Consider the following 14,370-nt stretch of genomic DNA (forward strand, 5'->3'; position numbering starts at 1 on the left):
GGGGCAGAGCAACTGCATGTTTTAAATGCATCTCCGTGGAAGAGGAAGTTGGATATGCCATTAGATTCTCTTGGGTTAGCAGAGCTGAAAATTTCTCAGGAGCATCTCGAACCGTCGATTAAAGAAGCTCTCACACTTGAGCTCAACCGACTACCAGATCACTTGAGTTATTCATTCTTAGGTGCACCCCATGATAAGGGGTTGGGATATATTTTTGATGATGTAGAGAGTGGTTGGACGGATCTTCCCGTGCCTATAGAGTGTTCTTCTCATGTGCAACAGGTAGTTGATAGGACTGGTATTGGTGATGAGCAGTACAGGCGAGTGACTAGGCGTATGGAGGCCATGCATGACATTCACCGTCATTTTGCTGCAGATTTGACATAGGCTTTGGGCACTATTTTCCGAGCCACTGCTGTCGAGGTTGATTGGTCACCTGATCCTCCACCCGAGGAGGGTGATCTTTCTGACGACTAGGTATGCCTGAAATCCTTATTATTACCTTCGATGAGGACATTTAAAATTTTAAGTTTGGGGGTGATAATGTAAGGATTAGTTTGTGTGTGTCCATATAGTTCATATAGATTCATGTTGCATATAGTTGTATTTCATTCGTAGTGTTGCATGATTATTCATATAGGACATATTTGTTTATTTTTTTATGTGATTTCATATAGTTGCATTTGCATGCATATTTAGCATGATCCCTTAAGATGAACTATGCTATTTGATAAGTTGATGTTGATTTGAGTGTGGTGATGACGAATATAAGGATGTTTAAGTCTTAAAAAAATTGATTTGCATGTCAGAAGAAATTTTTTTACAAAATCTTATAGGATTGCTTTTGATCTAGATCATAACTATGCTTATTTATTAGTTGAGATTTAATCACTTGGTTATATTTAGAATTTTTGTTATTCTCGTAATGACGTAAGAACACTGATTTTTAAACTGGAGAAAAACTTGGATTTCATTGCGTGTTGTGAATAAGGCTAGGTGTCAAATGGCTAGTAGTCGGCTCATATTTTTATGAGTAGTCTAGGTTTGAATGAGATGGAGCAAAACACACTCATTCAGAAATTGTTGAAAAAAAAAGAATAAAAAGGAAAAAAAGAAAAAAAAGTATGTGTTTATGCATAATTAATCAAGAGTGAGCTCTTTAGTACTCGAGTTATTAAGTTCTAGGGGACTTTGTGCCTAGTGACCTAAAGCTTTTATAGTCTGGGATCCGCTAACCTAACACTCGCTACATGGGTATTATTGTATAAGTTTTCTGGGACCTCATTCATTGTACGGTCAAATAAGCATGTTGTTATATGTTCAATACTAGCGTGAATCCTTGTATAACTCTAGTAGAAATAAGGTGTTGAGAGTCATTATGCGTTTAACGTCTATTCTATTTATAAACTTGTGATTGTTTTGATGAAAGATAAGTTATGGTTATTGAGCCAGTTTCGAGAGTATATCTGTTACGCATCCACACACGCACGTTCTAGTTTGTGAGTTGATTTGTGAGATTTATTCGAACTCTGTTTTAAGTTATTACATTCTTAGAGGCATTGGCTTATTCATTTATTTATGGTTATTCTGAGGGGATCGATTGCATTATCATTAAGTTGCATTAATGTAGTTACATTCATGCATTAGGTTTGTTTTGTAGTTTTGAGTATGTTTATGCTTGACGACAAGCATCGATTCAAGTTTGGGGGTGTGATAAGTAGATTTTATATCAACTTAGAACGCTTCATTATAAGCTTAAGTTGGTGTTTTGGACTCAAGTTGTTGGTATTTTTGATATGTTTTTGTGTTTGTGCATTACAGGCATTAGTTAAATGAAGAAAGGATCTTTTAAAGGAAATATTCTGAAAATATATCAGAATTGGAAGCCTAGGCCATTCTCAAGTTGTAGAGAATCTCGTTAGCTTCGCATGGCCAGTTGAATCGCCTAATTCTGACAAGCAAAACTCAAGATACGGCCAAAGTAAGAAATGTCAGAATTTTTCGACAAGGTCGGCGCGGCCGCGCCAGAACCAGCGCGCCCGCGCCACTGAAAACACTATTCCAGCGCGGCCGCGCCCTATTTCTGCCCCAGAATCCTGATTTTAATCGAAATTGAAGATTTTGAGAGTCCTGGACATCCTGGAGTGCTTTTACCCTAAATGGTTGGGTATTTTATTCATTTTTTTTAAATATATATTTTTAAAATTTAAATGAGGAATTATTGACAACAAGGAGGGCGGGGAGAGCAATAAGAAGACCTAGAGAGCACGATATTACGCCATAAACGCTCATATGCAACGCTTTTTTATTTTTGCTACAAACTATTATGGTGTTGCATTACCCCTACTTTTCAAAAAGGCAACACAAAAGGGGTGTTGCATCTGCGGGCGTTGCCTTTGACATATAAGGCAACACTTTGGACCATTTAATGCAACACCGGAATGTATTGCCTTTTAGGCATAATGTAACAATATTAGCAAGTAAAGGCAACACCAAAAGTATTTCATTTGAGTAAAAGGACACACTAGCAGTGGGACCACCAGGGCCACGTTAGTGCGCGACCCCCGCATGCCACGTCAACACTTGGTCCCACATGTCATGTCAGCAGGGGTCCTGCATGCCACGTCAGCACTAGGTCCCACGTGCCATGTCAGAATTTGCCACGTCAGCTGTGGGTCCCATTTGCCACGTCGGTTGTGTGGCCTACCTGCCACGTCAACTGTGGCGCCTACTTTGTAATGTAACACCGTGCGGTCTGTTTAAGGCAATACTATATTCAAGAATGCAACACCATTATAGTTAATAATGCAATACATTTGTTTTAAAATGCAACACTCTAAAAGATAAATGCAATGCTTTAAATAAAAAAAATTATTGTAATTGTCTGGTACATATTTATAACCCTTGAAAATCAGTTATCCAAACCAAATTCTCCTACAACCCATTTAAAATAACCAGACCAGCAAACAAAGTTCAACAGCCAACAACATCCAACATTCAACCATCGTAAGCAGCACTACAAATACTAAAGTGCCAATCCCCAGCACTTACGGTAAATCTAACATTCGAAAGTACAAAATAAAGAAATTTATATATTAAGGACTATTTCATAATGATAATGCTAAACAGTTAAACATCGGTGCCTCCTGTAGTCATTGGAGTACCGTTGTCATCTTGATCACTTGATAAGGTTGCGCAAAAGTCTCCAACATCAAGTTTAAGACCTCGATTAGCTTCCCCAAGCTTTTGCATTAACCATGACATGTTCTCCTTCACTTTTAAGTTGACCATGGCTTCCAAATCAGCCTCAAGTTCCTGCCTGATTTTTAAGGTCATCTCCTACACATAATTGTCTTTGCCAGCAGGTAGGGGTGAGCAAAATCGGATATCCGGTCTGGTTTTAAAATTAAAACTGGATATCCGGTTTTTCGGATCGCTAAAATTATATTCCGTATCCGGATCCGATTTAACAGGATATCCAGATATTCGGATATCCGATTAAACCGGACCGGAAATCGGATTATCCGGATCCATTTAAAACTTCCATTTTAAAAAAAATATGATTTACGTGATAAGTAATACATATTCGAGTTGTGAAACTGATGATTCATGAAACTATAATTTTGTCATCATATTATTAGTTGGGAAAAATGGTGACACATAAATTAATTTAATATAAATATTGATTGTAAATTTGCGAACATGATCAATATAAACATATTTCTTATTGCACACTTATATTAAATTTGTTCATATTTATTTTTTAGAATACTCGTCAAACATAAATTATTATTTCATACTATCAATTATGTCTAATTTGCAAGCATGGTCAATATAAACTTGTTAACATTGATATTACACACTTATATCAAATTTGTTGATGATATTAATGAAGGAATGATGAGTAAATTGGATATTAACCTGAAATTTTGAAAGTCCCAAAGAGAAACCGTCATAATGTCGCTAAATATTTTTTTTTAAAAAATTTAAAATAAATATAATTTATCATGTATTTATATATATAATTTGATTTTTATTAAAAAAGGTAAAAACCGGATCGGATCCGGATATCCAGTTTTATGGAAAATTATGATCTGGATCCGAATCCGAATCTATACAAAAAAACGGATCGGATATCTGGTCCGAATTATTCAGATCGGATATCCTAATTATCGAATTTTTTAAATCGGATACCGGATCAGAAATTCGGATAATCCGATTTTCGGATTTTTATGCTCACCCCTACCAGCAGGAGTGGAAGTTTCTGTAGACTTTTGACCTTGCCTTCCCACAAGCCAGGTCCTCCCATGCTTTTTTCCACCAAAGACCATTGCATTTGCCTTGGAAATATTTCCTGAATCTACCAGTGCCTTTATCTTCATCTAGAAGAAACGACAACATCAAGTTTTTAAAATTATACATATATTCAGGTTGCTTCGATATTTATCTAATAAAAATTCTTTACATATTTGGTTTTCCGTTCCTCCACATTTATTTTGTACTTTCCGCCCGGTTTCCAGATAAATTTCAGCATCAACTGGCTCGACAATATTTAGGTCCAGTTTTTTCTATAACATATTAGAATTATGAAAAACAGAACAATGGACGATAGAATAAAATAAACTTAAAAATTTTGTAAAAAAATTTAAACAAATTTATTTTGCAACCTTAATAATTCACCAATCTAATTAATACATATTTGAAAAATATATACTAGTTTTTCTTTAGCTTGTGCATGAGTTCTAGGACCTATGGTATGTGTCTCAGTTATTGTATTTCGATGCGCCACATTATCTTCGGCTAGGGACTGCCAAAATAGGAAATAAGGTCAAAAAGAAAGCAATTCAATTTTATAATTTTTGTTTGCTTATAAAGTGGTATTTAATTGATTAGTATTAGTACATGAACCGCCTCATCATCCCAATACCTCAAAAGCATTTTAAAATCCTCAAGCGGAACTGTTTCAGGTCTTCTCTCAAGTCTTTCCTCATCAGTTTCGTACTTCTTATAACACTTTGTTTTCACACGGCACTTGAACTGCTTCCAAGACTCATTTACCGTATGCATGACCCACTTGTACCCCTCATCCGGAAAAACATACTTAGCCTACATTTCATGAAACATACAATTAAATAGATAAATTGAACTACAGAAAACATAAATATGGGAATTCACCTGACTTATGCTTTAGGGTGATGAAATTTACCAAAGTGTACTCCCACATTTGCTTCTTTAATTGGGCAGGAACATTGTGCCAGTTGACATAAGTAAGAGACACATTGTCCTTAGCCACTGTTCCGAGAAAATTACTTAACTCTGTAATGACTTTTTGATCATCAGAAATTGGCTGACCATTTTTATTCAAAGTAATGACTACTTTGTCGTCGGGACCCCTTGCATGAACCTTGCTCATTTTTGACCGCCCTCTACATTTTCTTGGAGCTTGCACTTAGTACGTCAGGTTCAAACAAAATGAAGAAGGAAATTATCAGAAAAATGCAGTATGCATGCAAGTTTATATACAGTCATTTAAGTTTAGCATTGTATAATTAAAGAAAGACTTAATTTTTTTAAACAAATACCTATTATTTTATATAAAATAATATATAAATTTTTAAGTTCTTCATGTTCTATCTTCTTTGGTAGTTGAATGTTATAATTAAAGACTTACGTTTAGCATTGCATAATTAAAGGAAGACTTAATTTTATTTTACAGCCCTCACCTTTTATTTATAACCAAAATTATATATTTATTTTATAAGATATAGTTTTCAACCCTTAATTTTTAATATGAAATATAATATACACCCCCATTAACGATTTTTGTTAAATATGTTAATAATTTAGAGGGAAAAATTGAAATCCAGCGTATCATTTAAATAGCTTGATTAAGAACAAGTGAAAAGATAACCACAAATTTTACCTGCTTCGACTTCTTCATCTGCAGTCCCTTCCACGTTCAATTCAGCAACATTTTCCACTGTTGGAGCTATAATATTCTGCTTCTGACGCTCACGTATTGCCAAAAAAGCAGCGACTGTACCAGCTTCATAGTTGGGTGCTTGTTTAAATATCTTGGTACAAGTTGCTTTTACAACTGGTGGAAAAAATGCACTTGTCGCTTCCCTATTAGTGCCAGTTTTTTTCGGTTTTTTCTCGGTGGTGGCAGTGACACTATGTGTCAGACCCTTCTCTTTTGTAGTTGCTGCAGTGGCTCACGAACGAGTTCTCGGTCCAGATAGAGGTTTCTTTGACGTATCAGTTTTGACCACCAATAAATTAATAAAAAGGTCGGGTTATTGTTTAAATTGTTTTATATGTATGAAGCGGAAAAAATAAGTGATACACAAGTAATTTTTATGTACCTCATCGGAATCAGTACTTTCATATGCACCCTCAATTTCTGGAAGATATTCATCACATCCCTCGGGAACAGAAAGTTTATCCTTTTTTCCTGTTGTCCAACACACCTTGTTTCAAACTATTAACTAAAGATGGAAACCCGTAAGACTTACAAACTGCATCATTTTCTTGTACACGCTCAAGTCTTTCTAATTCATACTGCGTCAACATTGACAAGGGTGGTGGTGGTGGCAACTGCAAACAATTATACAATAAATCAAATTGTATTCTAATTGTGTTTGTTTGAAACACGGGAGCAAAAGAGTCAATACAAATCATTTATTAAAAAATCAGATCTAAAAAATGACATTCTATAGCAATCAGCTATTAGGGAATCACATATATTACGCGTAAAAATCAACAAAATACTATCAGCACAAGTATATCAAGATGCAGATAAGAAGGATAAAACTGTAGAAAAATGACCCTTGAATTTTTCATAAATACCCTCATTATATATTTAAACCAAGTATTGTATTGCTAATTTATTTATCGAACTGTGTTAGATATAATTTTTATATATACCCTCATTATATATTTAAATCAAGTATTATATATTATCGCATTCTATAACCGTGCTCATGTTCGTGTGTCAGAGAATTGAACTCTATATCCATACAGATTTACCATGTTATTTTATACTGTCTAAATTTGATTGTGAATGATGAGTGTTAAGTAAGCGGTCACTCTAAAGTGTTAAAATGTCAGAGTAATTCCCAACATGATCTTATGTTATTCAACAATTAGCATATTTATCATCTATTTATAAAAATGTCAGTAGTACCTCGCCATCAACCTCGTTCCCTCCAGCATCGTCATCTGTTTCACTTTCCAAATTTAGTTTCATCCTCGCATCTTCATCTGTTTCACTATCCAAATTTAGTTTCCTCCTCACTGCTCCTTTCTCCTGCACAGTATCATCCTGTCTACGTATAATCGGATTCGGCTCTGGTGAAATTTCCTTCCTTTGTTTCAGTATTTTTTGTTGGTTCTGGAGTTATTGCGTGATAATATACTTTCGCTTCATTGGTTTCTTAGCAGAATCTGTAACAGTAACAATATAAATATATGTTAGAAGAATCGTAATTCGTTTACACTCTCACATGCATGCATGTAAATATCACAGACTCTATCAGCTAATTGAACTGGATGTTTAAAAACACGCATGCTTACCGTGAATTATGTTTTTCCTTAGCCTTATAATAACATGTGGTTGCATTTGTATTAAAGGCTCAATTTCGACCTCAAAAATGGTATCAATGAAGAAGTTAATTTTTTCTCAATCATTGCAGCCCAGTACATATTCATCAGTATCTTTGTCATCCAACATCTTCCAGCCACCCCTCTTTCCTTCCCTAATGTAGACTCCACCGATTTCAGAGTAATGGAGGCTATCTTTCACAGACTCCATGAGCACAGAAAATGAGAATTCATCATAATCTACATTTGGTACAAGTAGAGATTTTCCACCCACATAGCTTTTTCGCTGAAACTATCCATCATAGTGCAATCTAATATTTAGCCTTTTATCCATCCTGTAAAAAATACAGATGATAAATACATTAGTTCATATGCATAAGACATCAAAAAGGGTATATATCATTTATAAACCCTTCTTTTAAATCAGACTAGCCAAATTCAATAAAAAACATAAAACTACAAAGAAATAAAAAAAACATATGGCCAAATTCTATATGATATATTTCTTGAAAAATCGGTGGAAAATTAATAAAAATTAATTTCATAATCTGATCATATGCCATGATAATAGATTAATCATTTAATTGTGCAAGTGCTAATTACGGGATCTATTTATATTATTTTAAATCATTAATTGTAGCAAAGAGAACTAGTTTACTTAACTGGCTGACATTTTATATGTGATGGAGATACTAACACATGCAATTTTTCTTGACAATAAATATTTTAGTTTATAAGCAATAATCGAGTAAAGTCATCTCGTTACGCTATAAATTAAATACATCTATGGTGCATTGTAACCAGAGCCACTTTCTTTGACCTAAGGAGATGGGATATGAATTTCTTTTAGTGGGACATCATCCCTAATCCAACCCCCATTATCAAATTCTGGAATTGTTTCATTTCAATTACAAATATCTTGTAAATGAGTCGTGTCTTCTTCAGTGGCAGTCTGATTTTCAGTATCACACCAATCCCTTGGAATTTTTTTAATAACGTAATGGCAATTCTTTTCAAATGGATCTTCCACATAGAAAACTTGTTGCACTTGGGAAGCAAGGACATATGGATCTGATATTTGGCATAATTTATTAAAATTTACACGAGTTAGACCATATAAATCCATTTCTTCTTGGTACCAGCAACACTTAAAAAGAACCGCTCTAAAAGCTCCCCAGTAATCAAGTTCAAAAATTTCTTCGATTGATCCATAGTAATTAACATTCCCGACTATTGGGTTCTGGTCTTTTGAACTTGCAAAGCTCGTGGTTTCAGCGGTAAAAAATACTCCGCTATTTTGCGTGGTACATCGAGAATCTCTAAATTTAGTATGGAATCTGAATCCATTTATTGCATATCCATTAAATTTCCCGGCTGCTCGATTAGGAACCAATGCAAAAACCTCTAATTCTCTTGAAATATTGTCCCTTTTTAGAACCACTTCTTTTAACCATTTCCAAAACTTTTCGGTGTGTTCTCGTTCCCTTTTGTATCTTCTTGGATTTGCAAGAAAGTCCACAAAAGCTCGATGCTCCCTAAAATATACCAAGGGTAAATAATCTTAAAAATTTAGTTGTAGTTATACAATTTTATATTACTCATTAAAATAAAATTAGGTCTTCAGAACTTACTCCATTAAAATCTCTATTTCTTGATTGCTGGAATTGAACAATACGTAGCGATGTATTGCCTTCCAAACTATATCTTTTAATTTGAATATCTTTCCATCTTTATTCTTTTTTGTCCCGATATGATATTTCTCATTAGCTGGATATCTTCCAAAGTCAGTTACTGGATTTTTTGTTCCATCATCAACGCTTAAAAACCTTGAACAAAACGTCACACACTCTTCAGCCAAATAACCTTCTGCAATGGAACCCTCCGGTTTACTTCTATTCCGAACATAAGATTTCAACTTTCCTAGATAGCGCTCAATTGGAAACATGCATCGGAGGTATACAGGACCACCATATTCGACTTCTCCACATAAATGAAGGGGCAGGTGTACCATTATATCGAAGAAAGCATGTGGAAAAATCATTTCAAATTCGTAAAGTACCTCAACAATTTCTATTTGCAACCTCTTCAGGTCATCTAAATCAATAACCTTGCTCCACAGACCTCTAAGGAATGCGCCAAATTTGATCATTGGTAAAGAAACCTGAGGTTTTAGTGTTTTCTGCACCGAAAATTGTAACAAATAGTGAAGTATGAAATGAGCATCATGGCTCTTATACCCCACAACCTTTCTTTCTTTCAAGTGCACGTACCGACTAACATTCAAGGCACAGTCGTAGGGAAGTCTGGCATTCTTCAATACAGAGCAGAATTGTTCTTTCTCCTTATTTGTCATGTCAAATGTTGCTGCTCTTATTTGAAGATGCTTCCCATCGCCACAGTCACCAGGATGAAGGGGTTTTCTGATTCCCAACTCTTGCAAATCCTTTTGAGCATTTACGTGATCCTTTGCTTTTCCACCAATATTAAGTAAAGTACCTAATATTTTGTTGCATATGTTCTTCTCTATATGCATAGGATCCAAATTATGACGAAGCGGATTATGACACCAATATGGCAAGTCAAAAAATATTGACTTTTTTAAAAGGGAAATCACTTTTACCCTTTTTCTTTCTCTTAACCCCAAATTGGTTTTCAAACCCCGACAATAATTCATCAATATCCGTGCCCGATAATATTTGTGGACTGGTCCCCATTTCAACTTCTCTATTAAATCTCCTTTTATCTAGCCTCCACTTGTGCGTAAGATCAAGAAACTTCCGATGGTTCATATAACACATTTTTTTCCTATGTTTGAAGTAATTTGATGAAGTCTCATAGTTACATACAGGACATGCTAGTTTCCCCTTCGTGCTCCAACTTGACAACGTAGCATATCCTGGAAAGTCGCTGATTGTCCATAACACATTTGCACGTAATTGAAAATTCTCATCAGTCAAGGCATCGTAGACTTCAACGCCGATATTCCATAATGATTTCAATTCCACGATTAAGGGCTGCATATATACGTCGATATTGTTCTTGGGAGATTCTGACCGGATATTAATGTTGAAAGAATGAAATTTTCTTGTTTCATACATAACCAGGGTGGAAGGTTGTAGTTTACCAACACTATTGGCCATGTACTATGACTTAAATTCATGGACCGAAATGGGTTAAATCCATCCGCTGCGACACCTAACCTAACAATCCAAATTTCTGATGAAAAATCAGGATAACGAGCATCCATCGACTTCCATGCCTTAGCATCAGCCGGATGTCTTAGTTTTCCATCTTCTTTTCTTTCCACTACATGCCATCTCATAATTTCAGAGAATTCCTTGCACATAAACAACCTTTGTAACCTTGTTCGTAATGGAAAGTACCTCATTACATTTGCTGGCACCTTATGAATCAATTTTGGGGGATCATTGTTATCAGGAATGCCTTTCTTCTCTTGTATAATTCACCTGGAAACACTGCAAGTGTCGCAAACATCTTTATCTTTATTTTCTGCCCAATATAGCATGCAACTGTTTGGACAGGCATGTATTTTTCTGGTAATCGAGACCTAAATCCCTAATAACACTTTTTGCAGCATTAAAGGATAAAGGTTAGTGGGCATTAGGAAAAGCATCTTTCATCAGGCTTAGTAATTCCCTAAATGCAGATTCGCTAATTCCATGAACACACTTTAAATGGTAAAGTTTGATCATGAAACTTAATCGAGAATATTTAGTGCATCCAGGATATAACGACTATTTTCCTTCTTTAACATGCTGGTAGAATTTTTTAGCTTCTACATTAGGTTTTTCTTCTCCGTCTCCTAGATTTTGAAACTTCTTACCCGTACAATTGAACATCGTACCTAAATTATCTTGAAATTCCATTCCCATTTCATAATCCATAAAGTCCTCGGTAACTTCTAATTTCGTCTTTGAGACCTCACAAATCCATTCTTCATGCAACTCAGAAGGACCAGAGAAAATAAGATGATCATATATGGTCTTCTGACGATGCCAGTAACGTTCTGCGCATTTTCTACAAGGGCACTTCATTTCTTCGCCTCTTTTATAAATAGGAAATGCATTGCTTAGGAAATTCTTTATCCCTTTTACGTACTCTGAACTGTATCTTAGAAGGCTTATCCAAATGTAATAATCGCCATCCATTTCCATAATCTATCCGCAACCTAGTAAGACTAATATCGGAACGACTACTAAACAAGCCCTATCCTGTAAGGTTTTAACATTTTAAATATATCAAATACACTAATTATAGCTTATACAGGTTATAATTACAAATCATATGTCATTATAAATCTTCAGTTGTCATTATAATTAATTAGTTATAGTTATAGGCTTAAACTATACAAAATTAGTCATTATAGGATTATATAGTTTAATTAGTCGTCAACAATACGAAGAATTTTATACATCAAAACCACATAACAGAGGCATACATTTAGCAAGTGAATACATTAAACAGTACGCTACTAGATTCAACACTACTGTATTAAGTACACTTACATAAAACCATATGTATTTAAACAAATATATAAGGTGCAACCATGAATTTGTTGACCTTATATAAATACAATATATCCAACTAAGAATTTCACCTTAGCACATAGAAATAAACTAAATACAAAAAACAGAGCGAAGCAACATGGTGCATAAAACAGACATCACATACCAGAGACAAACATTCGTAATAGAGCATCACGATTTAACTACACAAACATGCTTAAGCAAGGAAAATGGCTAAAGATTACATGCAAAGCATTTACTTTAGGAAAGAAGAAGCATGTTTACCTGTAAATGCTTAACGATCAATGTCAAAATCGAATGAGCCTTTCTTAAGAGCAACCTTCAACCCCGCAGCCAACCCGTATGTCAAGTCCTTGCCTGTTAATTAAAAAAGTTCCCCTTTGTCATTCATCCAGACTCATTATCTCTAGTCCTAATTTGCAGAATAAATTCCTAACATACCAAGCATTCAAGCACCAATTAAGATATAGACAGAGGCTGACCAACTATGACCAACTTGCAGTAGTTCAATCATGTAAAAGCATTATCAAAATAACACAATCCACCTATCAGATCAACATTATCGAGCAATTATAACCGAATTACACTCTTTCAAATCAAACATGTAAAAGCTTTATTATTCTCTGTTAACAAATTCAATCAAAGAAAACAAACGGGTAAATAAAACCCTAAATCAACTTCACATAACAAATAAAACCCAAAATAATTACCCGAAATAAAACACTAAAAAAACCCAAAATCAAACAAATAAAACTTCCAAATAAAATCCTAAAAAAACATGTTCGAATTGAAATAAAACCCAAAATCAACTTCATCTAACAAATAAAACCCCCCAACAAAACCCAAAATCAAACAAATAAAACTTCAAAATAAAACCCTAAATAAAATATGTTTGAATTGAAATAAAATCCAAAATCAACTTCATATAACAAATAAAAAGCCCCAACAAAACCCAAAATCAAACAAATAAAACTCCCAAATAAAACCCTAAATAAAACCCTAAATAATTACCTAAATAGAAGATGTGTTCGTTTGGATCGAAGATGCCCCAAACTCAAACCCCCATACTGAATCGAAGATGCTCCAAACTGATTCGAAGATGCTCCAAACTGAATCAAAGATGCTCCAAATTGAATCGAAGATTAGCCAAACGGAATCGAAGATGAGAGTTTAGTGCAGCTTTTTGAGAGTATAATCGAAGATGAGAGTTTAGTGCAGCTTTTTGAGAGTATAATCAAAGATGAGAGTGAATGTCCGAGAGTGAATTTTGAGAGGGAATGTCTGGGATTATATTTTCGTTTAGGGGGGAAGAATAGCCGCCGAAATTTTCACCTACTGAATTATAATTTGCATCTCTCAAATTTTATTTTAATTTATTGAAAATTTCTTTTATAATTTTAATTAATTTACAATTTTAAGATATTAAGATATTATAAATATATTTAAAATATAAAAAATATTGAAACTTTAAATATGTTATATATCGAAATTGAAAATGAAAATAAATAATATTTAAATGATATTTACATATATTTTGAATATTTAAATTTACGTTAATTTAAATTACAATTTTGAACTATTAAAATATATAATAATAAAATTAAAATCAAAATTTGAACTATTAGTACATAGTAACTAGTAAATTTACGTTAAAACCATTAATAATTAAAATCTCAAAAGTTAGTAGATCGTAAAAAATTTAATAATAAAATTAAAATCAAATGCAACCCGACAAGATCAAATGCAACAGAAATCAGTCAAATGCAACGCCTTTTGGGCCACGTCAGCAGACACGTCATGTGGGTACCCAGCCACGTCAGCAACGGGGACCACATGTGGGCCCAGATTCTGCCACGTCATCTTCCATGTCAGCAGTGCGGGCCCATATACGGGACCCCCTTCTGCCACATAAGCTGCCACATCAGCAATGTGGGACCCATATGGCGACAAATTACTGTGGTAGATGGCTAATGCAACAACACGATCTCTAGTGTTGTAAGCTGTGCAACACCATTATTTATACACAACGCCAGCTGAAATGTAATGCAACACTATTTTCTTATGGTTGCAGACAAGCCAAAATCTTATAGTTATTGCAACGCTTTTCTTGCAACACTCAAAAAAAGCATTGCATATAAGCATATATGGCATAGCGAGAAGGCTACGGAAAAGAAGACTTTTGTTTTCTTTAATATAGTTGATACTTGGATGCTCATTTTCG

Source organism: Apium graveolens, chromosome 4 (assembly GCF_009905375.1).
Source record: "Apium graveolens cultivar Ventura chromosome 4, ASM990537v1, whole genome shotgun sequence".
Lineage (NCBI taxonomy): Eukaryota > Viridiplantae > Streptophyta > Magnoliopsida > Apiales > Apiaceae > Apium > Apium graveolens.